Raw genomic sequence first — 15,083 nt, 5'->3', positions numbered from 1 at the left:
GCGGTAAAGACACATGATGTGTTTAAAGTCCTTCACTTGATAGGTTTTATCCACAGTGTCTGAAGGTTTGTTATTATTGGATATTTCTCTCTGCAGAAGATTGCATTTCTGTTTATGATAAGACTATAATGGAGTGCATGATGCGCTGTTCTAGTATGCACATGAATTAACCCAATTTCAAAGTGGATATTTGAAACTCCCTGAACTCTGTCCTAGTCCAGTTTGCAGACATTTCTCATTGTGAATATGAATGTAAATGTTCATTTAAACCCCCATTTTAAAAAGCTGAATGATATATCGTGTAAGCTCATGTGAGCGACTGACATGCTAGAACTTTTATTCTGCTAAATGATCTCTGCTTCAGCGCGGATAGTGACGAGCTCCCTGATCTCTGCTTCAGTCCAGTTTGCCGACCTTTAGCGTTGTGAATGTTAATCTGTATTTAAATCCCTCCTTTAAAGAGCTGAACCATAACTTTATGTAGCTCACTACCACACGTCCCCTACACCATTCTTTCTGTGTCTCATTCACACAGAGGGCTTTCCAGGTATGTTACTAGGTCATCTTTACTGGAACAATGCCAGAACATCTACAAGACATGTTTGCGTTCACACAAATGCCTGTCTGCCAATTTTACGGATATTTTCTGGGACCAAAGTGCTGTGTGAATGAGGTTATACTTTATTCAATTACACGAACACCGATGCAAGCACTTGTTCAACACAGTTTGGTGGTAAGCAAGTGGGTGACTGTTACCTTAAGATAACTCTAACAATCAAATGTATAATTTTCAAGACATTTGCATTAATTCCTCCTATAGCACTCATTTATATAATAACTGTATAACTGAGGATGCAAAGAAGAATTAATACTGTTTATAATGCACAGCCAGACAAATTCAGGAATGCAGCAAACATATAAGACCAGATGTTTTATGTGCTTGCATAAAGTACTGTATGCCTTGTGGACCTTTATGATTGTCTATCCAATATACATGATTGTTCATGTTTGCCATAGGGACCTAAATTTAAATATAAAAATGTGATCGTATGATTAATTAAAAATTTTGGATGTTTCAATTTCGGGAATAGTTCGGGACAGGAAACAAAGGCAACAAAGAGAAACCTCTAAGGTTTAAAGGTGCTGCTTGCAGAGACGAGTGTAGGAAACAAAGACAGAAGACCTGACGAGAATGTTTTATGATTACATTTTTTTGTTATGTACATGCACATTATTATTTACAATATATTTCTAAGACACAAAAATATGTGACCTTGTAAATGAAATCCAGGCTACTCTCTTAATGTCTAATGACATCTAAAGTTTGATTTCACTGATCTAACATTCAGTTCAGTCTTTGGCATGACCTTACTCAGTCGATATTGAAGATATCAAGATTATATTTTTACAGAATGTTTTCTGTGTAGGATGATTTATGTAGAAAACAGTAAATCACAAAGAAATTCTTTACTGGGTTTTCACAGGCCATGTCCCATTTAACATATGTAAATTATCCTGAGACTAAAACTTCTGAAATCCAAATTGTAATATTTTATCATTTCAAATGCAGCCACCCTTTGCCTAGAATTTGAAATATATACCCTTGGGTTTTTTCAGTAATTTTTTGAAATCTCAACCTGAGATATTTTTAAACAATGTTAAAGAAATGTCCATGTATTATGGGCTTGAATCGCTTGCTTATTTTATCATTTTGTCCAAGTAAATAATAAAAAAAATGCAATGTTAGTTTTATATTGAAATACATTTATATGTTGGCACTATATTTTTGTCCACAAACGTAATTTAATTTTTTTCTTTACCTTAACAGTAAACCATTTTGAACAGTATAAGAAATATTTTGGTTAAGTGTTTCAAAACGTTTAAACAGTAGTAGTATAGCAGTGTATAATAGTTACAGAATATGTAATTTATATTTATGTGTGATACATCTAAATATTCTGTTACTGATTTATCCAAGTTGTTTATGTGTTATATTTGTCAAATAAATAAATTTGCAACGGTTATTGAGAGTGGTGTACTTGTTTTTAGTTGTTATTGCACAGAAGCATTATTCTGGATAAGTGTGAATGAATAAAGGTTTAAATTAATAAATAAGTGCCCGAGCCCGCTCAGAGCGGCTGAAATTGCATCGTTTAAACATGGGCACGAGGGCATTTGCGACGAGATGCCGACATCTAGACAACATCTTCCCAATTAGCAAACACTCCCTGAGCGACATCTTGCCGATGGAACTTAGAAAATCTGGACGACGTCGGCCAGATGTATGTGTGCTGTCTGGGAGTTCAGTATCTTAACAAATCTATCTGATTTGAATATAATTGCATTATACTTAAGTGAAAGCACTGAAAATGAATTGTAAACAAACAAATGCTTAAAGTTAAATTTTATTTATTGTTTTCCCTTGTATGTGACTCAATAAAGAAATCTTCACCTTTGACTCTCTGATTCAATTATAAACTTTGGTTTAGCATGAAGGTAAGTGAGTTATTAGTATAAAACCTAGCTCTATATTTTTAAAAACAAAGTAAAAAAATCTCTCAACTCTTTCAATAATCTCTATTCAACCCAATCTCTTTCAACACAAAGGGTAAGTAGATGGGCAGTCAAATCATTTTAAGAGTGATCTCAGAGTTTCAGTGCAAGTCTGACACCTAGTGGACATTTAGTGAATGACAAATAAATCATTTTGCACACGATTCTCAAAGGTTGGTTAATTTGTGCCGCTTACTGGGGTGAAAAGCTTCATGTTGTTCAAAGTGAGTTTGACAGTAAGATTCAAGACACATCAGACAGGACTTAACAGCTTTGCGTTTTCTTCCAGTGCAAATGTACCCCACATCTTTAGATCCACTACAAACCTCGGTGGTCTTTAGATTCTCCAAAGTCTCAGCAAGCACCACATTTTTATTTAAATCAGGTCTTGTATTGAAGGTCTGTCTGCATTGAGGGCAGCTGTAGTTTCTCTTCTGATCATCTTGATTCCAGCAGTTTGTAATACAGCTCATACAGTAACTGTGTCCACAGGGAATGGTCACTGGATCCGTCAGTAAATCAAGACAGATTCAACAGATGAACTGATCCTGGACCACTGAAATACTCGCTTCCGCCATATTAACAGACTGCGCAAATACAGTTAAGAAACACTAAGTTTCGGTGTCCCATCCACTTCCAATGTTTCCTGTCTGGTTCTGTTATTCAACCCAATATCACGCAAATACGTGACCACTTCACGTATGGACCAACGCGAAAATGACACGTCTCGCCGCGCCTGAACGTGAGCATGTCACGTTTTCTGTTTGTGTCATTTTCACGTTTTGGTTACTCAACTTTTTTGTCCTAATTTCTTACCATTGTTGCTTCGGTTTAGGGTTAGATTTACATAAAATGACATCCTTACCTAAACAAACTCTAACCCCAACGTCAGGTGACAATTGGTTAAAGTTTAGAAAATATAAAAGAACAAGTCTTGTATCTTTTCTTTTTATAAACCAATACTTAAAGTGACAAATACTTAAAGTGACATATAACACAAGCACCAAATCTAACCCTAAAACGAAGCGAAAATGGTTTGAAAATAGGACAAAAAAGTTGAGTAACCAAAACGTGAAAGTGACACAAACAGAAAACTTGACATGCTCACGTTCAAACGCGGCAAAACCGTGACATTTTCATGTTGGTCCATACGTGAATAGGGTTACATTAACTGATGCAACTAGAAGACTTCAGGAGATGATCTGCTCTCAACATGACAAACTCATCGAGGTTTACTGCCGCACTGATCAGAGATGTATTTATTTGCTTTGTTTGGTGGATGAACATAAAAATCACGACATGTATCAGCTGCAGCAGAGAGAACTGAGAAACAGGTATGAACAAATGCACCTATGAAACTTATTCATCTCTTTATAACTTAATCACTTTTCAACCCAACCACACCCATACTTGGCTTTAGTGTTGGGAGGTCCGAATCTTTTTCGTGAACCGGCCCTTTCGGATTGTTCGTTCTAAAGAACCGGTTCAAAAAAACGATTCAACCAGTTCTTCAACGTCCTAACTAGGTAATGATGTTATTCAAAGCTAATTCTATCATCTAGGAGGGTAAAATAAAGTAAAACATGTTTAAGTAAAGTCGTGTATGGTTGATTAGCCTATTCTGCTAAATCATCTATCATTATTTAGTTGTGCAACTAAAAAAACCTTCAGTAACTTTAAACAGAAATAATGATTAAGCTCATAACAAATTTAAATATAGTCTGCACACACAAGTTGCGCATACCTAACATTAAACACATTTAGTAAAACGCTGTTTATTATAAATAGCTGTACCACATTTGCAGTACGTTTTATGGTAATATTAAATAAAGTTACTGTCAATCATCTTATCAGTTCATACATGTTAGTATAAGCACAGTATCCACAGTTCTTTGATTCTCAACCATTCTTGAATCAGTGTACTACTGCCTCCATAAATGTAATTTGTTCCTTACTTGAGAATCGTAGTTTCATGTGGTATTAACGGCTCATCAAGTCTGACGCATCTGTAGAAACCGTTGATTCACTGAATTGGTGACTCTGGAATTCCAGTAACTGTATGTGTGCTGCGCATGCTCAGTATCATCGAAGTTCACCAGGTCTCGGTTTAGTCAGTGTACTATTGGGGAGAGCTCTTATGAAGAGTTGAAACATTAGATACACATTAATCTCTCTGATTTTGAATCAGAATGACTGACGAGCACATCTGAAAGTGAGTAACTTGTTAATCATTGCTGTCCCAAGACACAAAATCTTTTAGTCCATTTGGTTTACTGATTCAACACGTTCACTGAAAAGAACTGGTTCAAAAGAATGATTCGTTCACGAATCGGACATAACCGGACATTGGCTTCAGTTTTTTCATAAGGTTCATGTGGGCTAGGTCAGTCAAACCCACTTAGGGCCCATACTTCAAGCCCATATGGTGCCTACATTGAGGGACCACTAGCAATTTTGGGCCCCTTTTGAAAGAATATGAGGTTGGGCGCCCTACCACACCCATTTCGCACCAAAAATACATGCCAGCCTAGCTATCTAAAATCTTTGTCTGCAAGTTAATAATACAGAGTTATTACGTTTGCTTTTGACCACTATTATCAGTATTTAGTCAGAGACCTTCCTACTGAAAATTCCAGCAAAGACCAGCATAAGCTGGTAGCTGGTTTTAGCTGGTTTAAAGTGGCAGGAGCTGATCTGAGCTGGACCTCCCAGCCTGGCAAAGCTGGTCAAGCTGGTGGGTTAGCTGGTCTTTTTTGTTGGATAATTCCCCTCATGGGGGCTCATGGGATAGTAAAGGGTCCATCAAATGAACACTTCGGGATCTTGCCGAAAGTACTTTTTGCCTGCTGTTTTTAGAATACTATGAATTTGGACATACTACTTGCCTCGCCTAGTGCTTTCATCTACTATATAGTATGGACGTAGGCGGTTTCAGACGCAGCCTTTGTTTATACTCCTGCTTTGCTCCGCACCCCGAGCCTCTCTGATCATGACTCCAGTCCTGAGGTAGAGCTGGGCGATATATCGGAGGGGATTGTCATGCGCATCTCATCAATATAGCTGGTTTTGTGATTAAATCGGCACCACCTGTTTTGCGATAGAGTGGCATTTACCACACAAAGCCGTAGTTCACTGACAATCGGGGCAATTTCGCATTCATTATCGAGGAAGAATCGTGTGCGATAATGAACACGATATTGCCTAGCTTGTCAGTGAACTACGGCTCTGTGTAGTAAATGCCGGCTTTACTGATGAGATGCCATGACAATCTCCTCCAATATATCGCCCAGCCCTATTATGAGACTAATTATGAAAGGACAGCAGAAATTGCAGAAACAAGCCGTAACTTTATTTTATTGGTAACTCTTTTATAGATACATTTATAATATCTATTACATTACTACTATTACATATTAAGTGCGTGGGCCCTTCTATTAATCCGGTATATCCGTTTAGATTCTTCATAGAGTTTCATCCGACGCTGCGTGTTTAGCTCCTCCATCCACCCTCAGTCCTTTTAACAAAAAACAGAACAAAAAACACTATTATACTCACTTATGCAAATTGATACTTGTCAAGATCTGTAACAGTAATGACTTTATATTTCTACCCTCCCACTTTTTCCCAATTTCAATTTTCTGGGTTGTCTGAACGTTAGAGAAATGTTACATTCTACCATTTTTAAACGTTATGACAGTGTCATGTTTTAATGTTCACACAATGTTTAAAACAAATGTTTTCAATATTTACTTTTTGCTTGTTATGTAAATGACAGAGACACTTTGCATTTTATAATTTTTTTTTTATAAAACATTATTTCTGGATGTTTGGTTAAAATATTGCTGTAGAAAACACAATTTACTTATTAGGTTTAGATGTTAATGTTTTGTTTGTGGTCAAGTCAGCATTATGGTGATCAGTGTTTGTTTTAGTTGGACTCTTGACCCTTGACTTTTTGCTTGCTAGTTAGGGGTCAAGCCCAGAATGGGCGAAGACCCCTATTGTATCCGTTAGTTTTCTTTTTATAATAATTATTATTATTCCTATCCCCTTGCGGTCTATGGCAGCCCATAGAACCGTACGTAGGAAAGTTATGAAATTTGGCACACTGATAGAGGACAGTCCACCTAATATCCACAGCAAATTTGGAGTGTCTATCTCAAACCCGCTAGCGCCACCAACAGTCCAAATTTGCACTTACGTTTTTGCTTATAACTTCTGACCCGTAAGGCCCAGAAATGAAATTTTTCCGCCATTTTGAATTATTCGTAAAACCTACTTTTGCGAACTCTTCCTAGGGGTTTTGCCCGATTGCCACGAAAATCGGTATGCAGCATCTAGAGACACTCACGGCAAAAAGTTATTAAAATAATTTTGATAAACCAATGCGTTGTCGTATAGCGCGTCAATAAACTTTACGTACAACGCAAAAAAACAGGTTTTAGGCTGTATTTTCGGCAAATTTAAGACTATTGACACGATACTTGGAACTTGTGATGCCAGTCTGGAACTATGGGTGCATGCAGAGTTTCGTCACAGCGCCACCTAGTGGTCAGACTTATGTTTTACACGCCTATAACTTTGGCTCCGATTGACGTATTTTCACGGGACTTGTTTCTTTGGAGTTCTGAATAGTTGCCGAGTCCAACGATACCAAACATGCCAGAATTCGCCTTACGGTTAACCCTGCGCAGCAAAATAGCGCTTAAAAAACACGCGTGAATATCTCCGCGAGGGTTTTTCCGATCGACTCGAAAACACCATAGGAAGAAACTTACCTTAGCTTCTGAACAAAAAGTTCTATTGGCATTATATTAAAATTTTCATCAGAAATGGCCGAAAATTGCAAAAAACTAAAAATTACCTCCAAATTTTGTGTTTTTTACACATAAATGGTTGTAACTTCGTAACGAAAATATATTTTTTCACCAGAATTGATACGCTGATGCATGAGCACATTCTGAGGCTACACAAAAAAAATTGTATGCTTGCACCACTAGATGGCCTTATAATTTAACAAAACCTTTGATAACAAGCCAGCCCTATGGTCATACAACTGTTTCTTAACTAAACTAAAGTGTATAGACATAATACTAGCTAGATGTAACACAATCATGACCTGATGTTGCATGCACAATTTTGTCATTGCGCCACCTACTGGTTTTGAGAGAGAACATTTTTATTTTTGCCTAAAACTACTGCAACAACACATCTAAAACTGAGTCATCATGGATTATTCCTTTCATGGCTTTGACTATAATCACTGGTGGTTGCCAATTCACTCCTTAGCAACCATTGAGAATACCTTATTAACCGTTTTTGCAAAAGCTATATCTCTGCATCAGAACATTGTAAAGACACGGGGATGGTCTCTTTTGACTAATTAAACTTGTTGTAACATGATGTGACCCATGTTTTGCCACTGCAAACACCACTCACATGTCCTTCAGTGCTCTAATGTTCCATGATTGTCAATAACAGAAGGATGATTGCAGTAGACAAGAACTTAGATGATTTTTGTTGATAACGTTTAGTTTTTTAATCCAAAATTATTAGGTTTACCTAGGTTCTTCAATCTGCTTATCCGATCTCAATTTTACATCCTTCTGTGCCCTTTTCGGCTTGACCCCGGCATTGCTGCTTGCAGCTATATTTTTTCCTGCTTTCATTAACTTTGTATAGTTTCTAAAAATCCTTAATGACAAACTGCTCTTTACCAATATGGACCAACCACCACAGAATTGCACTATTAACTTTACATTACCATAAAAGTGGTGTTTTATACACACAATGTTAATGCAACCAGGGAAAAACTAGCAAACAAAATGTCAAGGATCAAGAGTCCAAATAAAACAAACACTGATCAACATAAGGGCCGATTCACACCGGCTGCGTGGTGTATCTGTTGCGTGTCAGTTGCGTGGCGGCTGCGTTACGTTTTCTGTGTCTGTACATACCAGAAGTATGCCTGACGCAGTGCTGACGCGCTGCTGTTGCTATAGGTGACATATATTTTGCCTGGAAAAGCTTCCAAGACGCTTGTGGTGGCGTGAAAAATAGGCGTCTGTCCTATTCCTAGGCGGTGTGAACTGTCAAACCTGCTGACATGGGAGCCTAAATAAAAACGGACACGCCGCGCAGCTGAGACGCACACGCCGCGCGGCCGGTGTGAATCGGCCCTAATGATTAATTTCTTCTTCTTCTTCTTTCTTTTTGCCATTCCAGCATCAATGGCTATATTCATGGCGAGACAAGTTAATCCATACACAAAGTTTTAATCAGACAGGTTGATCCATACACAGGTTGGGGCAGGGACAATTTGGCATCTCCAATCTGCCTAACTTGAATGTTTTTGTCCTGTGGGAGGAAACCAGAGTACCCGGAGTTAACCCATGCTGACAGAGGGAGAACATGCAAACTCCACACAGAAAGGCCACCTGCCCTAGCCGGGGCTCAAACTAGGGACCTTCTTGCTGTGAGGCAACAGTGCTACCCACTGAGCCACCATGCCGCCCACTAATGATTACTTTAAATTAAACAAAACATCAACATCTAAACCTAATCAGTTATGTTTTAGGACTAGATGAAACAATCTCTTAAATTTAAGACCTGAGGTATGAATAGTGACGATAACTTCATCAGTGATTTCCTCACTGTAGTAGTGGCTGAGTGGGCTGAGAATCTTTTTTTGCTTCATTGGGGTGATCATTTTTGGTGTTTCAATGATAGGCTCACGACACCTCCAGAGGGCTCATCGGCAGAACCTGGTGTCCCAAGTGTGCCCCCCTCAGCTTTTACCCCTTACGTGCAACGGGTTATTAGGGGCCCAGATGGAGTCTCCCCTTTTCACCCATAGCCAACAACTTGCTTCTTCTGCTGCACCTGATAGGGATTTAATGGTTTGGCATAGGATTTGGTCGTGCACCCAATTCTTTAAGCAGCCTGAAGGTTGACTTGCCCATGAAGCCTCTGCAACTGAATTCCACTAGGCAAACCTTGGCTTTCCATCCACGTTGCTCAGCATCAGCTGCCAACTCATTGTACTTAATGCTCTTGCGTTCAAATGCCTCTACAGCAGCCTCACAGGGAACATAAGCTCTATGATGAGTGTCACAAGGTGACGATCTTTAGGGGCGGAACCAAAGTTAAGGAAGTTTGGTTCCGCCCGGAAGTGTTTCCCACCCGGGCCAGTAAGGAAAAACACCGGAACTTCCGGTAGAGCCGCGAGAGGGAAATCGGCGGAATTAGACGCAGCTGTGCCTAGTTAACGGAGCGGCGATGATTGGAGGACACGGCGGGCAGGCCAGTATATAAAGAACAGTTAAATCACAGTTGGAGGCTGGTTGTTGACATTGTACTGCAGTGTTGTGTGTACTCATCGGGTGCGTTGCTGGTAGCGGTCCGGCTCTCTTTCTCAGGCTGAAGCAGTGTAGTTGGAGAGATGTTGTGAACCTTAAAGGTTGGAAAACGAACGGAAGAAATCGTAAGCACAGCCATAACGTACGAAGAAAACGGAGTATATGTGAGTACAGACCTGCAAGTGGTTTGTGTAAACGCTGGAGAGACGCCCTGCTTTGCAGGATTGATGTTTGCCTGTTGTGTGGATCGGAAGCAAAGGACAGTGACATTTATCGTTTACGGTGCCTGTGAGTATAACATTTGGTGAAGACGCTTTGTACACTAACCTGTATTTTCAGTGGATACCTCCAGGAGAAGGAGGGCGGCCCTACCCCTGAGATAGCGTGGTGGGTGAGCCGAGGAAACATCCGACGGAAGCTAAACACAGCGACAAGACCATCAGCTAGACCGAATAGTCTTTGTGTCGTGGAAACTTACACTTTTGACGTGGTTCTGTGGACTGCTGTGTACTGCTGTGTATTGCTGTGTGTCTTGTCAGACAAACCCCCGCCTTCTACACTTTGTCAAAGGAAGACGAAGAAGTTGCTGGTCTTAGCAGAGAATATCAGAATTTATGCTGTGAACACGCTTTAGGTCTACATAGCGAAGCGGTGCTACGGAAACGATTTCCCGTCCAGACGTTGGGGTATTTCTGGAGAAACGGCAGTGAAGGGCTGAATGATCGGTGAATGTGTGAGTACAATTAAAGGTCATTATTGTTGATGCGTTGATCTACCCAATATTTATTGTTGCAGAGAGTGAGGTGTAGGCACTCCGCCATCCCGGGTCTCTACAAAGGGGCGCCCCTGCTCGGGATACGATCGCCGAGACGGCAGACAGAGAAGGGCAGCGCTCGGCCTGGTGAGACGACGTGACATGTCCACCCCCTGTGACCAACGAGCTCGTCGTGAGGGTTCGTCCCCGACGTCGCCAGAAACCTACCTGTGGATCTGACCTATTGAGAGGAAACCACGATTAGTAAGTCCGCCGTACTTACCTTATCCAACTTAAATAACCCCCAAGTCTATGAGTTACCGAAACAGGAGGGCACCGCACCCAGCTGCTGTCTGTGGAGAGAGAGAGAAAGAGAGTGAATACCAGAGAGACGAACAGTGCGAACCTCATACTTACCGTAGGCTGTAACCAGCGAAGAGTTGAGAAAGCCAAGTGAATTAACTGTGTCTTGTGTCCCAGCTGCTGTCTGTGGAGAGAGAGAGAAAGAGAGTGAATACCAGAGGAACGAACAGTGTGAACCTCATACTTACCGTAGGCTGTAACCAGCGAAGAGGTGAGGAAGCCAAGTTGAACTAACTGTGTCTTGTGTCCCAGCTGCTGTCTGTGGAGAGAGAGAGAGAGAGAAAGAGAGTGAACAACAGAGAAACGAACAGTGTGAACCCTATACTTACCGTAGGCTGTAACCAGCGAGGAGGTGAGGAAGCCAAGTTGAACTAACTGTGTCTTGTGTCCCAGCTGCTGTCTGTGGAGAGAGAGAGAAAGAGAGTGAATACCAGAGAAACGAACAGTGTGAACCTCATACTTACCGTCAGGGGCGTCGGACTGGGGGTAAAATCAGTACTGATTACCAGGGCCCCAAAGGAAGAGAGGGCCCTTAAAAAGTCTGGACTATATTATGGGGGTGGGGCATGGGGGCCCATCAAGACTGCCAATGCATAGGGCCTGAGATCTTGTGCAACGCCCCTGCTTACCGTAGGCTGTAACCAGCGAAGAGGTGAGGAAGCCAAGTTGAACTAACTGTGTCTTGTGTCCCAGCTGCTGTCTGTGGAGAGAGAGAGAGAAAGAGAGTGAACAACAGAGAAACGAACAGTGTGAACCCTATACTTACTGTAGGCTGTAACCAGCGAGGAGGTGAGGAAGCCAAGTTGAACTAACTGTGTCTTGTGTCCCAGCTGCTGTCTGCGGAGAGAAAGAGAGAAAGAGAGTGAACATGCGACAGAGAAACGTGAAGGCACGTGGGGCGAAGACCCCCTGCTGAACAGAGAAAGGTACGCAAACAGCGAAAAGTCCATTCAACAGTCCTATTGATATTTACTCTGCCTCCAGGAAGGAAGAAGGAGGGCGCCACGGATAGCAGGGACCAGGCGTTGGAGCCTGACGTTCCTTTCCCCCGGTGTACGGTGGTCTGCACCCCCGTTGCCCCTTGTCCCTGCCTGCCCGTGGCAGCAGTCTCCCTGGAGGGAGGAGTCAGAGACTATTTAGTTTTAATTACCCTTTCCCCATTTCCCCACCCTTTTAAATATTTAATAAATAAAGATTGTTTTAATATTTACCTGCTCTCGTTGTTGTCTAGTCATTGGGTTGGCTTTGGGGACCTCCTCGAGGTGGAAGTTAAAAAGGGGCGTGGTTTAGCCTATTAGCAGCCAGCCCCTTGGGCGTGACAATGAGCATGATATGGAGTGAGGAGGACCAAAGCACTAGGGCTGGTCTGAGGTTTGTTGTGGTGATCTCAGAAGAGAAGTAGAGCTTATGGTTCAGATCTGCTATAAACTTCCAGTCTTGAGCCCTTCCGAGCTGGCTGTCTTTGCACCTTCACAGATGAACTAATAAGTGCATTGTGTTTTCTACAGCAATATTTTTAACAAAACATTCAGAAATAATGTTTTAAAATAATAAAATGCAATGTTTCTCTATCATTTACATAACAAGCAAAACAGTAAATTCCTCTTCAGACAATCAAGAAACGTTCTTGGAACATTAAAAATACTGAACACTTTTTATGTTGGCGGAACGTTTTGGGAACTTTCAAGGAACGTTCTTAGAATTTTTCTCTGTAAGCTGGGATGTAGGTTTGTGTTTCGAAGAAACTCATTTTCATCTCCTGGATCTTCAGACAACATCACTGTCTCTTCTCTTCTCTCTTTTGATGATGTGATGAAATCTGTCACTAAACTGAAAGAAAAGATGGAGGATTTCTGTAAAGAAGAGATTGAAAAGATATCTGATAAAGGTAAAGAACATCTCTAACCAAGACTGTGATTTACTCTCAGAAATGAGTCCTACAGTAACATCAAATATAACAGAAGAAATACAGAGCAGATTAAAATGATAATGATTTTATATGAGATTTAATCTGATGATCTCACTTTATTTTCTTTAGTTTCATTGTTTGTTGTTAAATATTTTTATTAGGAATTTTAACCGCCAGTCCATTGTGATTACATTTTATGCCAAACAAAGCTTACATTTAACAAATACACATTAAAAGAAAAAATACAAAACCCATACACAGAAGACATCAAAATAACTATTAAACAGAAAATATAACTAAAATTACCCTCCCCACCTAAAAAATACAACCCCTAAGTGCTATCCAATGGTAATAATAAGTCAAGTAGGCCTGGTAAACAAATTAATCAATCACAAGATTGCAAAAAGGAAATAAAAGGGGACCAAATTTTTCCAAATATCAAAGTCTTATCCATTAGCATATATCTAATTCTCTCCAGATGTAGTGTGCTTGACATTTCTGTCAACCATAATTTAAGAGCTGGCACTTCCTTTTTCTTCCAGAACAAAAGAATAAGTTTTTTAGCAGTTATTATTCCATATGAAACAAACTGTTGTTGTACCCGAGTAAGTTTCAAAAATTCTTCTGAAATTCCAAATATAATTAATATAGGATCAGGTTCAATAAGAGTATCCAAGGTATCTGAAAATACCTGGAAAATTTTGATCCAGAAACTTTGTAATTTTGGACACATGGCATAGCTGTGTGACAGGTTAGCGTCTAAAATTTGACATTTGTCACATACTACCGACACATCTGGGAAAATTTTATTTAATTTACACTTGGAATAATGAAGCCTGTGAAGCACTTTAAATTGAATGAGACAGTGTCTTGCATTAACGGAACATCTGTGGACCAGTTCCAGACTTTGTTCCCAAATTTCACTAGAAATTTCTACTGCAAGTTCCTCTTCCCAGGCAGCTTTAATTTTCTCCATAGATGGACTTTTCACCTGTTCTAAAGCGTTGTAAAACAACGAAATGGTACTACCCCCTCGAAGACCTCTTTCCAACAATGTTTCATTGTTTAAAATTATTTCCACCAAAGAACCCAAGATCAGAACGGAGTTCCTACAGTGTAAGACACATTTTATTATTATTGTTTTCTCATTATTTTCTCATTCATTACATTCAGATCATATAATACACAACTGTATAACACATTATCTGATATTCATTTCAAATAGACTCTTCATTACAAAAACTTCAAGTTCTTCAGGTGAACACAATCTGAGTTATATTAAATAATATCCTGACTCTTCTTAGCTTTGTGATGCATTGAATTGTGTCTGATTTTTAGATCTCCATAAATTGAATCCATATGACTGCAGTGTCATAAATGTCTTTTAAAGTGAAACAAAACATTTGTGAAGATAAACCATTCATATTATGAGTTTATTTAGAGATCGATACATCATGTATTAATGTATGCAAAGAACTGCAATTCAATCTGCCACCATATTGTCCACCATTATTGTAGTTCTTTTTGTAAGTCTTGCTGTCATCAGGAAACATCATTATCATTAACAGGTGTGTAGCTTCAATCTTTAGGTAGATGGTCCATGTCAAAGTAAATTACATTACATTTAGCAAACACTTTCATCCAAAGGGACTTATAAAAGTAATGAACACAACAAAGTACAATCCACATGAATGCCAGGACTCTGCAAAATATTGGTCAATGTTCACCCTCCTGACTTCATTCTCAAGTTTTAATGTTGTGACTGATCAGTGTATAGATACTCTATATAAACTAACCTGACCTTTAAACTCATATTAACAAATGAATGATCATAGAAGCATGATTAGATGCAAACAGATATTATAAACTAATGCAATAAAAATATTATGTATTTATTTTCCTCAGATTTCAGGCTTTTTTTTCTGGATCCAAACACAGTAAATGGGCGTATCTGAGGAGAACAGAGCGGCTTCTTGGACTGTAACAGATCAGAAGTATCCTAAACATCCAGACAGATTTGATGGTTGTCCTCAGGTGTTGTGTAGAGAGAGTTTATGTGGACGCGGTTACTGGGAGATTGAGTGGAGTGGTGATGTGTTTATATCAGTGTCATATGAGAGCATCAGCAGGAAGGGAGGAGGTGATG

This window comes from Misgurnus anguillicaudatus, chromosome 2 (genome assembly GCF_027580225.2).
Source record: "Misgurnus anguillicaudatus chromosome 2, ASM2758022v2, whole genome shotgun sequence".
Classification (NCBI taxonomy): domain Eukaryota; kingdom Metazoa; phylum Chordata; class Actinopteri; order Cypriniformes; family Cobitidae; genus Misgurnus; species Misgurnus anguillicaudatus.
The sequence above is the reverse complement of the archived record's forward strand: the minus strand, read 5'-3'. Positions refer to the sequence as shown.